General features: G+C 31.7%; 1 non-coding gene across 1 annotated transcript; it reads left to right on the top strand.

The window, feature by feature from the left end:
• The first annotated feature begins 8413 nt into the window (after positions 1–8413).
• On the top strand, positions 8414–8495 carry TRNAS-AGA (transfer RNA serine (anticodon AGA)). The gene has a single exon. It is a non-coding gene; the product is annotated as a tRNA-Ser (tRNA).
• Positions 8496–16227: the final 7732 nt, after the last annotated feature.

Below are 16227 nucleotides of genomic sequence, written 5' to 3'. Positions count from 1 at the left end.
CAATACTTAAATTTAATTTAACTTATTTATTTTAATATAATTTTTTTTAAATCTTAAGTAATAATTAAATACATTTTCAGAAACTAAAGTAAAAATTTTAAAAAAAATTGTTCATAATACTAATTATTAATTTTCTTATTTCCAAAAACTAAAATGAGAAAGTATTCACCCTTATTTTCATTTCATGAGAGAAGTAATATCATTGGCATAATTTTTTATTAAAAATTAAATCTATGTTAATATAATTTGACATGAAAAACTAATAATAATTGAGGCATTCTTGGTGTAATATTTGTTTTTTAAATAAAATTTCAAATTGTGTGGAGAATAAAAATCAAAACTAGTCAGTGACATAAAAACACCTTTGAGAACTCTTCTAAAAATATACTCTGTGACATCTTCACTATTTTTTTTATTGTGTTTTAAATTAGAAAAGTTGGGTGGTGGAGGAAAATCACAGAGCAAAGCATAATCATGTTTATGATCACAATGTGATTTGATTATTGTGCCAATTGTGTATCGTTTATGGTAGTTTCTGTGGCCTCATGATATGGATGGTGATTTGGACAGCACTACAAGCAGAACACAACAACCTAGGTTTTGAAGAAATTAGATTTTGTCAAAGAAGGAACAATCATTATGCAACAATATATTAGGTTTCAAAATAAACCAAGATTTCATACCCTGTCTTTTACATCAGTTCTTCTGCAATACTAAAACTTTTTTAAAATCATGTAACATAAAATAAAATAATGCATGTTGTGTTAAGGATGAAGTAATATTGCAATATAAGATTTTAAAATTGAAAAACAAGTGAAATTTATAAATCTACCATTTTCAAGATTGATGGTAAAAATATTTTATTTTCATTTTTGTGAACCTAGTGTTCTATTTGTACGTACCAATAGAGCAGGTTCATTTATGTTATTGAAAGGGCCAAATAAATTCAACTATGAGTTTGTTTGAAGATAATAACAAAAACAACAAATAACTCATAGATGGGTCACACAATTATATAGTTATGGAGATGAAAATAATTTATATTATTTTTATACTTTACAATTATTTTGTAATTTAGGGAATGCATTTATTTATTATACATACATGATGAAGAAAAGTAGGTAGTACAAACTGACTTACTTGGCAGGTTGCTATTGTCGGTAACCAGTGAGAACCCCTTTCTGTTCAATTTGGATGAAAATAATTTTTGTGAATAAATTAAAGTATTTTGCCTTTTAAACTTTTTTCCTTTTTCCTTTTATTATTTCTTCCCATTTTTACTAACTTAGAAAATGTTTTCATATTTAATGTTCATATGAGTTTATGATAAAAATGGTTAACACTGAGAGAGATAAAGGTGTGAGATTTAGTGAATTGAGAAATAATAATGGGTGTGTAAAATAGAAAATGAAGTAGAGACAAGATGGTGTAGTAGATAAGGAATTTTTTTCTTATACACCCAAAAAAGAAACAAAATTTCCCAATCTAGCCATATTTACTATAATAATATGTGATTATTTAAGTTATAATTATTAAATATATAATTCAATAAATTTATTGTGTTTAAAATTGTAATATACAATTATTAAGTTATCACAATTTAATTAATAAATAATACTAATTTAATAATAATTAAATCATTAAATATTTTAATAATTAATTAAATTAAATTAAGACTATTAATTTTACTAATTATTTAATTACTATTTTTTAATAAATTTATTTTAATTAAATTTGTAAATATTAAAACATAACTTATAATATAATAAATAATATTATTTTTACTTAACATCTTTTTAATTAAAATTAAAAAATAAAGTTGTAAAAAATTATTATAGCCTGCTAGATGGTTGATGAGTGAGTATTTAGCTTTCCATAATTTTATTTGTGACTTATTTTATGCTTATTTTTTGTGTTTTACTTTTTATTTGATTTATCCTTGAAATGTTTTTTTTATCAATATGACCTTATTTTAATAGTATGAATTTTTTTATTGATAATTATTAATTAAAAATAAATATTATTTTATTATAATTATAATTTATTTATTGATTTAATATATACCAATTTAATTACAATAAATTTATTAATATTTTTTTAAATTATATAATTATTAAAATTAATATTTTTTATTTAATTTAGTAGTTAAATAATTGAATAATTATTAAAGGTAATTTTTTTATTAACTAAATAGTTATAATTTAATAAATTTAGTACAATTTCAAATACAATAAATTTATTAAATCATTATAATTTAAATCATTATACATTAGTATGATTTAATTGAAAAAAATACATTTGAAAAAAGAAAAGAAAAAGGACAGTGTGAACTACACAGTAAACGTGGGTAGTCACAGTAGGAAATTCTGTTTTTTGTTTTTTGTTATATAAGAAAAATATTGATTGATTGGGGCAGTTTAGTTTGTGGTCTTGTGCTATAGTGGTTTGAAAGTTGAGTGGTGGTTTAATACAGTGTGAAAAAGGAACAAGAAAATCCTAATTCCATCTAATTATGTTGCTCTTAGGAACCTAATTAAAAGTTGTAATAAAAATTATACTCAAATGGTTGTAGTACAAATCATGGAAGTGCATCAAAATCATAAGGGAAAGAATCTTCACACCACTTTTCATATACATAAAAAATTGTGCTTTCAAATAGCTTCGGTGGAACAATTCCAGTCACAAGAACCCCTTCCATTAATTAAATAATTAATTTCCTCTTTTATGCTGCATTTACCAAGTATATAGTAGAAGCACGATTGGACAGAGACACATCCATATAAATCTATATATTATATTATTATAAATTATATAAATTGATAAATTAAAATTTATGTGAATAAATATAATTGAGTTTTATTCTTTGTAAGAGAAAGATCTTATATGTTGTGTTGGAACTTTGTTAGAGTTAAAAAAATTCAAAAAATATGTTTTAAATTGAACATTTTACCTATATATATATATATATCATAATCTTGTTATCTGATACATGTGTACCATGGTTGATAGTTTAGCAGTAGTGTGATATTTGGTAAGGGGCATTTTCCAGTTCCTGAAGTGTGTGTATTAGAAAGCAAAGAAGTGAAGAGAATGGTGAGAATGAAGTAAGCAGAGAGAGAGAGAGAGAGAGAGAGAGAGAGAGAGAAGTGGGTTATCCCATTTGCATATAAGAAGGATGAATGTCCTGACACATTATTGATACTATATAGTTAATTTAAGCAGAAATGAATGTAGCATATAGCATCTTTATGAAGATAATAACAGAATGCAGATCCAAAGCATGTAAAAATAATAATGTAGTTGAGAATAAAAACAATGAGTGAAGACACAAGAGGACAGGACAACAGAGAGCTTCCCTGAAGAAAACTAATGAGTCCCATTATTTGGCACTCAAAGAATCCTATGTAGAATGGCCCTCATTTCAGCAGACACTAAAGTTTATCCACCTCTTCCCAATTATAATGCCCATGTGCCCTATACCCATTTCCACACAACAACTTCCCCCCAGGAACATCTACAACATCTTCTACTCCTTTCATTTTCATACCTTTATGCCTACATCGATTTTCTGTTTTATAACCATTTAACATGTCTAAAGCAAATCACATTATTTTCTACTGCATCCACTCTTTAGGAAATGCTCTACACTTTCACATGAATGCAGTATTAGTTGTACAATATATTGTTTAGGACCATCAACCCTGATTCATATTTTTATTTCATTATTCATCCAAGGACAAGGGACCTCAAGAAAAGCGTGCCATTTAGTTGCCTTTCTTTTTCTTTGACAAACAACAAGACATGAAAGCCTAAACATAGGTATGTCTAGTCTATACCTATTAAAGAACTATACCAATGGATCACTGTAATGTTCCTGAAACCCATGATTACAGTGTCCCAGAACTTCCTTCAATTATATAAACCGTACTCATATAATTCGAGGATACTTCAGACAACATTCGATGTTCCAGCACCATTTCTTGCAAGCTACTCACATGCCATTTTATCCTCTTGTTGGAAATTACCAACTTCAAACATGCCTTCAAAAGTTTTAAGGTCATCATCTGTGGTTTGGTTTCTAATCTTCTGTGGACCAGCAGGCTCGGTGGCTTTGTTTATTTATGTTATGCAGTTATCCCCCCAAGGCTTTCTCTCTATTTAATTCTCCTTTTCTACCTTTCTAGTTAATATTGTGTTGGTTTCTCATGGTTTCAAGGAAGTTAAAGATGAAGATGAAGATAGGAGAATGAAAGATGAGTGTGTAGAGGGATAAGGATGGAGGAGGAGGATAAGAAATGGTGTTCCTTTAGACATACAAAAGCTAAAGAAAAGGAATTTACACTGCCAAAGTCCACCTAAAGGTTTATGATTTCCCTTCCACTACACCACATGGCCTATCACGTGTCATTGTTGCTCCATGACAAAATCTCCTTATCCACTCCAATTCTTGAGACTTGATCATTATACCCTTCATGGATCACCACCTCTAGCTTTGTGCAACATTTAGTAATGTTGATAATTCTAGAGTGACCCTTAATTTGTGTCCACAAAACAAAGTTACAAACACTGAATTTTGCATCTGCATTGTGGCAAGTGAGAACAAAAGCTAAAAACCATAATAATATCAGCATTTAGCTCCTCTGACTGAAGCACAATGAGGGACAAAAAATTTGAACAGAAAATGAAGGACGAAATTGCATCACCACCTCTCCCTTTTCCCAAAGCCCAAAATTTCCTCTCTCTCATGTGATGTGCTTGATGGATCTGACACCCATGATTATTGGGTGTGCAGTGTTATCTTCAAATGCTCTCAACTCACAGTATCTTTCAAACTCAGGTTTCAAAGTCCTAGACATTCTAAATTTCCAAACTCTCCAATTCATTTCACTCACGTGCTGCTCCATAGGTGGAGAGGGATAATCAAACTCTAATATATTTCATATAATCTTTGGACAAAGCTACAAAAACTCTCCCAAAACCTATTTTAGTTCACTTTTATTCTCAGTTTAGGATAGCATAGCAGTCTCATTTTTATAGATTCTTTATCATTGTATCAGTGCCTTCAATTTCCCTTTGTTTCTCTATTCATATACTTCAATTTTCCAACATTTGTTTGTTTGTTTGTTTTCAAATTACTCCAGTTTTTAACTTTGGAAAATCCAAATGAATGAGACAAAGCAATAGTCAGCTTCTCAATCTGCCTAGGTTTTGGTTTAAACAAAGAACTTTTCACTTTGTTCTCTGTCCTACATGTTTGGATCATGGTTGTGAGTGAAAGAACGGATAAAATCATTTCATATCCATTCATTAAGTTTCTACTATCGTTATCTTATTACATATTCTGAAATTTAACTTTTATAGACATTACATTCTTATTTTATTCATATACTTATATTTCGACTTTTACACATCGGAACTAAATTATAATAAAAGACGTGTTATGTCTTATATTTTATATCAAAGAAAAAATTATGAGGATTTTTTTTTCCAAAATTAAGATTAACTTTGAAAAGATATATTAAATTAATTAATTAATTAATTAACATAAAGAAATAAAAACAATAAGATATTGATTATTAATAATTGAAAAATGAAAACATCACATTTAAAAAATTACTCATCTGATTTATCTTAAATTTAGTATATATTAGTTTAGGAAATTATTTCATTTCAGAAAATTTTGTAGTAATTAAAGATATACTTAGAAATCATCATGTTATAATCAAGAATAAGTGTAGACAAAATTTGTTTCAAATTTAAACAAGAAATAAAATAAAATAATATTAATATTAATGTAAAATTTGTCTAATCACTAAAAAAATCACTTTTAACGATCATCAAAATTAGTCGTTAAGCACATTTGCAACCGAAATAGCCATCAAATAAATATGGCAATGAAAAACTTAGTCACAAAGCACTTTGCGACCAATTTATCAGTCAGTCGCAATTTAGCAAACGAAATTTCAATTGTTATTTCGTCGCAGAAAGCTTGATCACCACATTTCTAGGAGACCAAATTAGGGACCAAGTTTTGATCGAAAAATCGGTCACTAAAGTAAAAGGAGATAACGATCACTGTTTCGATCACTAATGAGTTGAAATTATTAATTAAAATAAAATAAATTTTGGTGGCTAAATGTGAGACCTCTAACGAACAAACTCATTTTAGTGGCTATATTGTTTTTTCTAATTGCAGCGACTGATCCTTTTTCGGTCACTAAATGTTGGGTTGTCATGTATGGCGACCAAACCCACTTTCGAGCACTAATGAGTGACTTTGTAGATTTAGCCACTAAATCGTTTTCAGTGGATATTTTATATGTATTATTAATACCCATTTAAAATGTTATTTTGACCTATTTGTAAATAAATTTCAAACCTTCTTATATATACTTAAAATTCAATCAAGCTAAACGAAAATGAACTCCAATACATAATTTAGGAAATACTTGTATATAAATTAAAAGTAAACTATATTACATAACAAAAATGATTATAAACAAGATAAAATAGTCAAATCTATTATACAATTTAACATACAACTAATCTTCTGCACTATCATATGTAATGTGTCTCCTTTATGATGTCCACTGGTAGTAGGATCTGAAGGGACTAACATGGGATCGTTCATTTGAATGTGTTGAAAGATGAGTTTCATCTGCTCATCTTGTTGGCAAATGCGTTCACTTTGCTCTTGACGAGTTTCATCAATTGCTCCATCTTTTTTTCTAGTGTCCTCTCCTTAGCATCTTTTGTCATAAGTTCAACATTTAGCTTTTGAATAGTCTCACACATTTCTTCTATTTGATGGACTACTGGAGCTTGGCTTGTAGCAAAGTGAGAACTTGTGGAACTATTAAACCTTAAATTAAATATATAAAAACACAAAAATATAATAATATTATGATTTTATCACACTAAGTTGTAGTAGATATGAAAACACCATAGTAGGCTGAGGCTCCCTTCTCAACAACCCGATATGTCTTGGCAATGGTACTCTTGTTTTGGAATTCTATAGAACTCCAATGTTGGTCCAAGGTTGCTCGAACAGGTAGTGGAATCCAGGTCTCCTTATCTTGATCATACCTAACTTTGTTCATAGCATTTTTAAAGATACGAGAGCCTTTTGTATCAAAAATGGATTTAATGACTTGGTCTTGTTTCGGATCTCACCTATATTCTTCCTGCATGAAAAATCAATTACAAAACAAATATTGCAGAATAATAAAATAACATTTTAAATGTAATCATAACTCAAATTACCTTAAACTCTCCAAACCATCTATATCTGAGCTCAAGACGGACCTTCCTCCAAGTGGGACTGGGTTCATCATATTTTTGTTTCATGATTTGTCAGATTAAATTGGAAGGTTCATTTGCTGGTGTAAATATGTGTTCAAAACATATTGTCAAAATGATATATGAAAATAAGAACATATAAATGAATAAAAATTAGATTAAAATATACTTATTCTCCGTTTTTTGCATGAAATCAGGGCCTCAAATCAACTACATTGGCATACTCATACTAAGGTGTAAGTGTAAGAGAGTCTTATATCGACGAAGGTCGATTCATAGTTGGCTCAGTAAAAATGGTAGTGGGAATTGATTATTCTACATGATGATAAAAAAAAATTCCATGAAGTGTTGGAAGAACAGACGAAGGGGGAATGTTGGTGTTGGGTGAAGATTCGTCATCAACACGAACACCTTGATCACCACGATTAGGTGGTCTACCACCACTGCCTCTACCCTTTAGTGTCATCTGCAAGTGAAACTTATTGCATATAAAAGATGTAATACAATAATCAAAGTGGATCAATCAATTTTGAATAATAAATAAAGTAATCATGATCAAAAGACTCAAACCTGATAATGTTTTCTATAGCCAAATATGTCAGTTGTCTTATTTGTCATACACTACAATTATAGGAAATAGCAATAAAATTAATGTAAACATAGTTTAGACAAGGTATACAATCAATTTTAATGCATGAATCACGTTCCAGTTCTACGAGAAGACATAGAACAGATTCCATAAGAGACAAATCAGAAGTGGAGCTTCTCACCAAAGTCAACCGACGAAAACATGTATTCATGCCCCTAAACACAAATAATTTGTAAGGAGTAATTATAAATTAAGTAAGCATATTGGCAGCACTACCACATAGAAAGTAACAGGTTTATCATGGACATTTCATAAAAAAAGTATTCTTTCTTTAGAACCCTAAATTTCATATTAAAGTTTTTGTACATTTTTGAAAACTTTAGCCCTAATACATATAGATGCTAAGAACACCAAGGATTTGACAGATCTAGAAGTGAGTGTAAAACCTTTTGCAGATCAGCAAAGCATAATTTATATTGTGCAAATGGTTTAACTATTAAAGTTAGTTTTGTTGTTATCATCACAGTGGACATGCCGGAGTGGTTATCGGGCATGACTAGAAATCATGTGGGCTCTGCCCGCGCAGGTTCGAATCCTGCTGTTCACGCTTTTTTATCATAAAATTGTCAATAAATTTAAAATTAAAAAATAATTATATTTAATAAGTTTTATAAACTAATATTTCAAAACTAGGGTTCTAAGCATTCTCCAACCATAAAATACAAAATGTTAAAGATGGAATCAACTTGTGTATTGGAGTTATAGCAACTTTTTGTACTCTCATGATTTAGACTTCAAAATTAAGCACTTTTCTAGTCTTTCTTTACCTATGATTATATGGAAACAAAATTTAGATCCTACAAATTTGCCCACTTTTTTAACAACCAACATTGTTTTCCTTAACCAATTTGTCAGATTATATTGGAAGGTTCATTTGCTGGTGTAAATTTGTGTTCAAAACATATTGTCAAAATGATATATGAAAATAAGAACATATTAATGAATAACAATTAGATTAAAATATACCTACTCTCCGTTTTTTGCATGAAATCAGGGCCTCAAATGAACTATATTGCCATACTCATACTTAGGTGTAAGTGTAAGAGAGTCTTGTATCGACGAAGGTTGATTCATAGTTGGCTCAGTATAAACGGTAGTGGGAATTGATTATTCTACATGATGTTCAAAAAATTTCCATGAAGTGTTGGAAGAACAGACGAAGGGGGAATGTTGGTGTTGGGTGAAGATTCGTCAGCAACATGAATGTTATAATGTATGGCTTTAAACTAGAGGGGGGTGAATGGTTTAAATAGGGTTTTCACAAACTTTTTAAGATAGAATAAAATTCTTTGCAAGAAACCAGATTTAGGAATTCAGTTTGCCAAGAACAAAGCTCAAAACAGAAAAGCAACAGAAAAACAATCGATTTTTTACACCAGTAATATAACAACAACTGAAATTAAAGAGTTTAAGGAAGAGAGAATTGCACAAAAAGTTTATACTGGTTCACTCTTAACCTAAGAGCTACATCCAGTTTCCCAGAAGCCACTGGGGAATCCACTAAGTAATCAAATCCAGATTACATAGACACACCACCAAAGAAGTGACATTGATCCCCTCAAGACACACACTTCCTTTGGCTCAGCATTTACACCACCAAGAATGTTGATCTTGACAACCTCAAGAGCACACAACCCTTCTTGGCTTTACAACACCAGAATGTACACAAATCACAAAACGAATTACACTGTAACAGAATCAACTGAAATCAATACAGAGTAATCCTATTCCACTTCTCTCTTGAATAACCAAAGCTCAAGTTCAAACTCAAATGCTTTTAAAACTCTTTGAAAAACTCAAATATGTTTTTCTTTCTTGTTGTTTGTTATAAAACATTAACAAACTATTTATATTATTCAAATCTTGGTCAAAGCATTTAAAGCAGGAGCGTATTCAGTTATGAAATCAATTAAAGCTCTTTTAACAAACAAAATTGTTTTATGTTAGGATTCCAAACAAACAATCGGTTGAAATAGCGAATCAATCGGTTGTTTGGGTTTGACAGCAAGTCAACCATCCAAAACAGTTTTCAAACTTTTTCAAAAACACCTAAGTATAAAACAATCGGTTGTTTCGACAAAACAACATGTTGTTTTTCACTTAGTTTGAAAAACACTTTAATCTTAAAAGATTTGAAAACACTTAAGCTTTAGATTCAACAAAGAGTGGATTACGAATATAGTCTACCCCAAATCCTATTCTAAAGCACCTCAGCAACAGCAAGCACATCCAGCCTTCCATAAAACACAAAGGATTTGGATTCTTCAAAGCTTGAACACACTTGATTCAACAATCTCCCCCTATTTGATGAAGACAAATCCCTGGTTGCTTGTGTTGGACTTGTTTGAATCTGAAGCAGTTCCTGCAAAACAAAGTTTAAGCAAAGCACAATATCTCTGATAGAAGGTTAGAGCAGTAAAACAAAACACGTTGTGTTTAACAAAAACAACAACTAAAAACCACCAGAAATACCAGCATATCAGCAGCAAAGCAACATAATTTAAAAGTTACTTAAACAAAACATAGTTTGCAGAAAATAAAACATAGCATAAAATCTCCCCCTATTTGTCTTCACAAATAGACAATAAGAATAGATAAAAAAAAGGAAATTGTTCCAGATTATACAGAATTTAAAAGGCAAAAGCACTTAAACTGATACAGGGCAAAAAACAATCGGTTGTTTCGATCATTCAACCGGTTGTTTCTCCTTCAATCATCCTTGCCATACTGAAGTTCAAAGATCTGGTTCTGAACAGCTTCAATCTGTTCATCCAGGGTCATAAAGCGAGTATCCATGCTATTGAATCTGTTGTCAATGCTCTGGAAATTGGTCACACAAAGATCATGGAGATTTCTTTAGTTTTCGGCAAAGTCATCAAGCCTATTCACCATGTATCTTTCAAAAGAAGACATAGAAGGTATCTCATCTCCTTGATGTCCTGCACTTGTTCCAACTTCAAAGGTAGTTGCAGGATGCTCTTCATTGTGAATATCCATATCAGCAGCTTGATCTTCTTCATCAAAATCAGCAGCTGCAGTACTTGATGAACCACCATGATCACCATCTTTGCTCACCCATTTTCCACTTATTTTGGTGAATCCCATCTTGCTTAGAGAGCCATTTTTCATTTCTTGTGTTGACTTAACCAACTAAGAGGTCTCATCTTCAGGATTCTCTTCAAAATAGAGCAAGAATTTAGAGATTAAAACAACATAGGGATAGTGGTAATCACTTAACCTCATGGATTTTTGCATATGTTCTTTGATGATATGAATCCAGTTGATCTTGATATTCTTCATGACGCAGTAGATGTATACAAGATCTTCTTCTGTTAAGACAGAATGGTTGCTCCCCATTGGAGTTAGAATCCAAGTAACAATAAGAGCAAACACCCTTTCATTCAATTTCAAGCCTCCAATAGAACAAGTTCTCACTTGGGCTTGTTGATTCTTCAAGCAACTCTTGTAGTATTGGACTTTGTTGAAATCCTCCACTACTCCAAGATTTCCCTTGTTAATCCTTAGACCAGCATACTTTAAACCCGTTACTGCAGTCCACACATCATGGGTAATCTCCATGTCTACACCTTTCACATGAGAAACAAGGTTGTTTCCTTCAAACTTAAGGTTGGTGTAGAATACCCGAATTAAATCAGGGTATATGTTTCCCTTCATCTCCAAGAATCTTCTTAGAAACTGATCTTTTAGAAGCTTTCTCACATTGTCAAGCTTTTGACTTTTCAGCCAATCAAAGGAAACAACTTTGGGGTTGTTGATCACCTTTGTGCTTGTTTCAAAACGATATCTCTCAATCAGCTCATTATCCCCTGAAAACCAGCCCTCAAGTCTCCCTCCAGACCTCACAGCTCTTGTTTTGATCCTCTTTGATGTAGGAGGAGTGGACTCCATGATAGCAGAAAAAGAGGCAAAGGGTCTCACACAAAGAGAGCAAGAGATGTTGCAAGAGATGGCTCAATTGATTATTCTTGTGAGAGAGAACAACTGCACCAGAATTTATAGAAAAGTTGAACCTTACTGCAATCAATTGATGTGAGTGGGTTTCAGTCTTCAAAGAGAAAAGACTTGACCAAGACCTGCACAGAAAACGTCAAAAAAAGCAGAAAACCACATGGTCATCACATGTGATCTTTGACTAGTCATAAAGGCTCTTGAATTTTCAAGATTATGGAATATATTCCTTCATGACATGTTGTAACTTCCTCCAGAACATAAACAGGCTTTCAATACAACTTTATTGACTCAAGATCTTTTCATAATTGAGATCTGCAACTGACAGAATACAAAAAGAAATTAAATTCATTCTTTCACAGTGCTGCCAGAGAGGAAACAATCGGTTGTTTTGAGGAAACAATCGGTTGTTTTTCTGCAGCAAGGATTCAAAAACATATGTAATTATTCAGAGAAAGAGTTTTTAAGCATGAAACAGTAATTAACAAATCAAAGGCAGAGTTAAGGAAGGTCTTATCCTTTTATGAGGTCCCTTCAATGAGTCATTTGTTTTGTGATCAAGAAGCTTCTTTTGACCTTTGAAAAGACTTGGACTTGTACATAACATTGATTCAGTTCCAGTGTTAATCTTTTCCTTCCAAGAACCTGATCAGATGATTCAGAGCCTCATGTTCTTCTAGATTCCCTGCATAAACATGAATTCAAGCAACAAAGTTTGGTCCCCTTACAAATGTGGGTCCATTTGGTTTATTTTTATCATTTGAAACCTCACAACCTTTGGGAATCCATTTCATAAAACCTCTAGGAACAGAATATTTCCTTATTTTGCAGAATCTGACAGAATGGTCTCTCTTCATGCAATAAAAGCATGTAACAACCGGTTGTTTCGACTTAACAATCAGTTGTTTTACTGACAATTTTGAAAAATTCTTTGAGAAATTATCTTGCTTGTTTTGTGGATTAAAACCTAATCCAAATCTTCCAAACACGCAATTTTGAGATGCCAAGACATTCTCAAAGTTGGATTTTCCTTTTGAAAGCTTATCCACAATACTAACAAGATAATGTACTTTCTTTTCAAGATTTTCACAATTTTCACAAACTAGAGAGTCACACATGAGAAGAGTTTTTGCAATGATTTTCCAGATTTTCAAAATCAATTTTTGATTTTTCCAGCTCTTCTTCCAGTGTCTTAACCCTCTTGTCAAGCCAGTTGTTAAGCCCTTTCAAACGGTTGTTTGAGAGAACCAATCGGCTAGCTTCTTCATGTGTTTCTTGAAAAGCTTCAAGCAATTTACTATAATTTTTAGCATTTAGAGAAGCACATGAACTTACATCACTTGAGCTACATGACTCATCATCTTCTTCTGCAATCAAGCATATGTTTGCCTTTTCTTCTTCACTTGATGATGAGCTTGATGAGGAGACTTCATTCTCATCCCAAGCTATGTATGCTCTTCTTGAGTTTCCCTTTTTCTCCTTGTGGCTTGATTTCTTTTCATTGCTTTCTTTGTTTGGGCAATCTGCTTTAGTGTGCCCTTGTTCACCACAACCAAAGCAAGTATAGTTGTTAGAATTGAAATCACTAGTTTTCTAGTTGCCATACCTTTCTTTGTTGGCTTCTTTGTTGCGATTTCTCTTCAAAAATCTACTAAACTTCTTGGACAGCAAACTAAGGTTTTCTTCTTCACTTTCATCACTTGATTCTTGCTTGCTTTTGTGCTTGGCAACTTTTAAAGCAATGCTTCTCACATGCTTGTCTTCACTCTCTTGAACATTGAGTCTATTCATTTCTAACTCATGTTCTCTAAGCTTACCAAATAAAGAAGCCGTTGTCAAGGATGTCAAATATTTTAACTTAGAAATTGCTATTACCTTTGGTTGCCATGATCTATCAAGAAACTTGAGGATCTTGATATTTAGCTCTTCTTTATCAAAGGCTTTCCCAAGGCTCATAAGGTGGTTGATGATGTGGGTGAACCTTTTTTGTACTTCAGCGATTGACTCACCTTTAAGCATTCTAAACATTTCATATTCCTCAATTAGAGTATGCTTCTTAGCTCTCTTCACATCATTGGTTCCTTCATGAGTCACCTCCAAAGTGTCCCACATCTCCTTGGCCGAAGAGCATTGAGAAATCCTAAAAAATTCATCCGAATTCAAGGCAAATGTTATGATGTTCTTAGCAATACAATCAAATTTGGCCTTCTTGTTTTCAGAATAAGTCCACTGAGACCAAGGTTTTTCAATGGAAGATCCATCTTTTTCAATTTTTGGAATAAAATGACCATTTTCAATTGCATCCCAAATTCCCTTGTCAAGGGATTCAACAAAGATTTTCGTCCTAACTTTCCAGAATTGGTAATTTAAACCACAGAAAAGAGATGGTCTGTTGATTGATGCACCCTCTCCAAAAGGTAGTTTTTCAGCCATTGAAAAAAGAGTTTAGGATCAAACTTGAGTATTTTTCAAGTACCAAGCTCTTGATGCCAATTATTAGAATGTATGGCTTTAAACTAGAGGGGGTGAATGGTTTAAAGGGGTTTTCACAAACTTTTTAATATAGAATGAAATTCTTTGCAAGAAACCAGAATTAGGAATTCAGTTTGCCAAGAACAAAGCTCAAAACAGAAAAGCAACAGAAAAACAATCGGTTGTTTCACAGAAACAATAGGTTGTTTATACCAGTAATATAACAGCAACTGAAATTAAAGAGTTTAAGGAAGAGAGAATTGCACAAACAGTTTATACTGGTTCACTCTTAACCCAAGAGCTACATCCAGTTTCCCAGAAACCACTGGGGAATCCACTAAGTAATCAAATCCAGATTACATACACACACCACCAAAGAAGTGACCTTGATCCCCTCAAGACACACACTTCCTTTGGCTCAGCATTTACACCACCAAGAATGTAGATCTTGACAACCTCAAGAGCACACAACCCTTCTTGGCTTTACAACACGAAAATGTACACAAATCACAGAACAAATTACACTGTTACAGAATCAACTGAAATCAATACAGAGTAATCCTATTCCACTTCTCTCTTGAATAACCAAAGCTCAAGTTCAAACTCAAATGCTTTTAAAACTCTTTGAAAAACTCAAATATGTTTTTCTTTCTTGTTGTTTGTTATAAAACATTAACAAACTATTTATATTATTCAAATCTTGGTCAAAGCATTTAAAGCAGGAGCGTATTCAGTTATGAAATCAATTAAAGCTCTTTTAACAAACAAAATTGATTTTTGTTAGGATTCCAAACAAACAATCGGTTGAAATAGCGAATCAATTGGTTGTTTGGGTTTGACAGCAAGTCAACCATCCAAAACAGTTTTCAAACTTTTTCAAAAACACCAAAATATAAACAATCGGTTGTTTCGACAAAACAACAGGTTGTTTTTCACTTAGTTTGAAAAACACTTTAATCTTAAAAGATTTGAAAACACTTAAGCTTTAGATTCAACAAAGAGTGGATTACGAATATAATCTACCCCAGATCCTATTCTAAATCACCTCAGCAACAACAAACACATCCAACCTTCCATCAAACACAAAGGATTTGGATTTTTCAAAGCTTGAACACAGTTGATTCAACAATGAACACCTCGATCACCACGATTAGGTGGTCTACCACCACCACCTCTACCTTTTGGTGTCATCTGCAAGTGAAACTTATTGCATATAAAAGATGTAATACAATAATCAAAGTGGATCAATCAATTTTGAATAATAAATAAAGTAATCATGATCAAAAGACTCAAACCTGATAATGTTTTCTATAGCCAAATATGTCAGTTGTCTTATTTGTCATTCACTACAATTATAGGAAATAACAATAAAATTAATGTAAACATAGTTTAGAGAAGGTATACAATCAATTTTAATGCATGAATCACGTTCTAGTTCAACGAGAAGACGAAGAACAGATTCCAGAAGAGACAAATCAGAAGTGGAGCTTCTCACCAAAGTCAACCGACAAAAACATGTATTCATGCCCCTAAACACAAATAATTTGTAAGGATTAATTATAAATTAAGTAAATATATTGGCAGCACTACCACATATAAAGTAACAGGTTTATCATGGACATTTCATAAAAAAAGTATTCTTTCTTTAGAACCCTAAATTTCAGATTAAATTTTTTGTACATTTTGAAAACTTTAGCCCTAATACATATAGATGCTAAGAACACCAAGGATTTGATAGATCTAGAAGTGAGTGTAAAACCTTTTGCAGATCAGCAAAGCATAATTTATATTGTGCAAATGGTTTGAATATTAAAGTTAGTTTTGTTGTTATCATCACA

This window comes from Phaseolus vulgaris, chromosome 5 (genome assembly GCF_000499845.2).
Source record: "Phaseolus vulgaris cultivar G19833 chromosome 5, P. vulgaris v2.0, whole genome shotgun sequence".
Lineage (NCBI taxonomy): Eukaryota > Viridiplantae > Streptophyta > Magnoliopsida > Fabales > Fabaceae > Phaseolus > Phaseolus vulgaris.
Note: the sequence above shows the minus strand (reverse complement) of the source record. Positions and strands in the feature narration are given on the sequence as shown.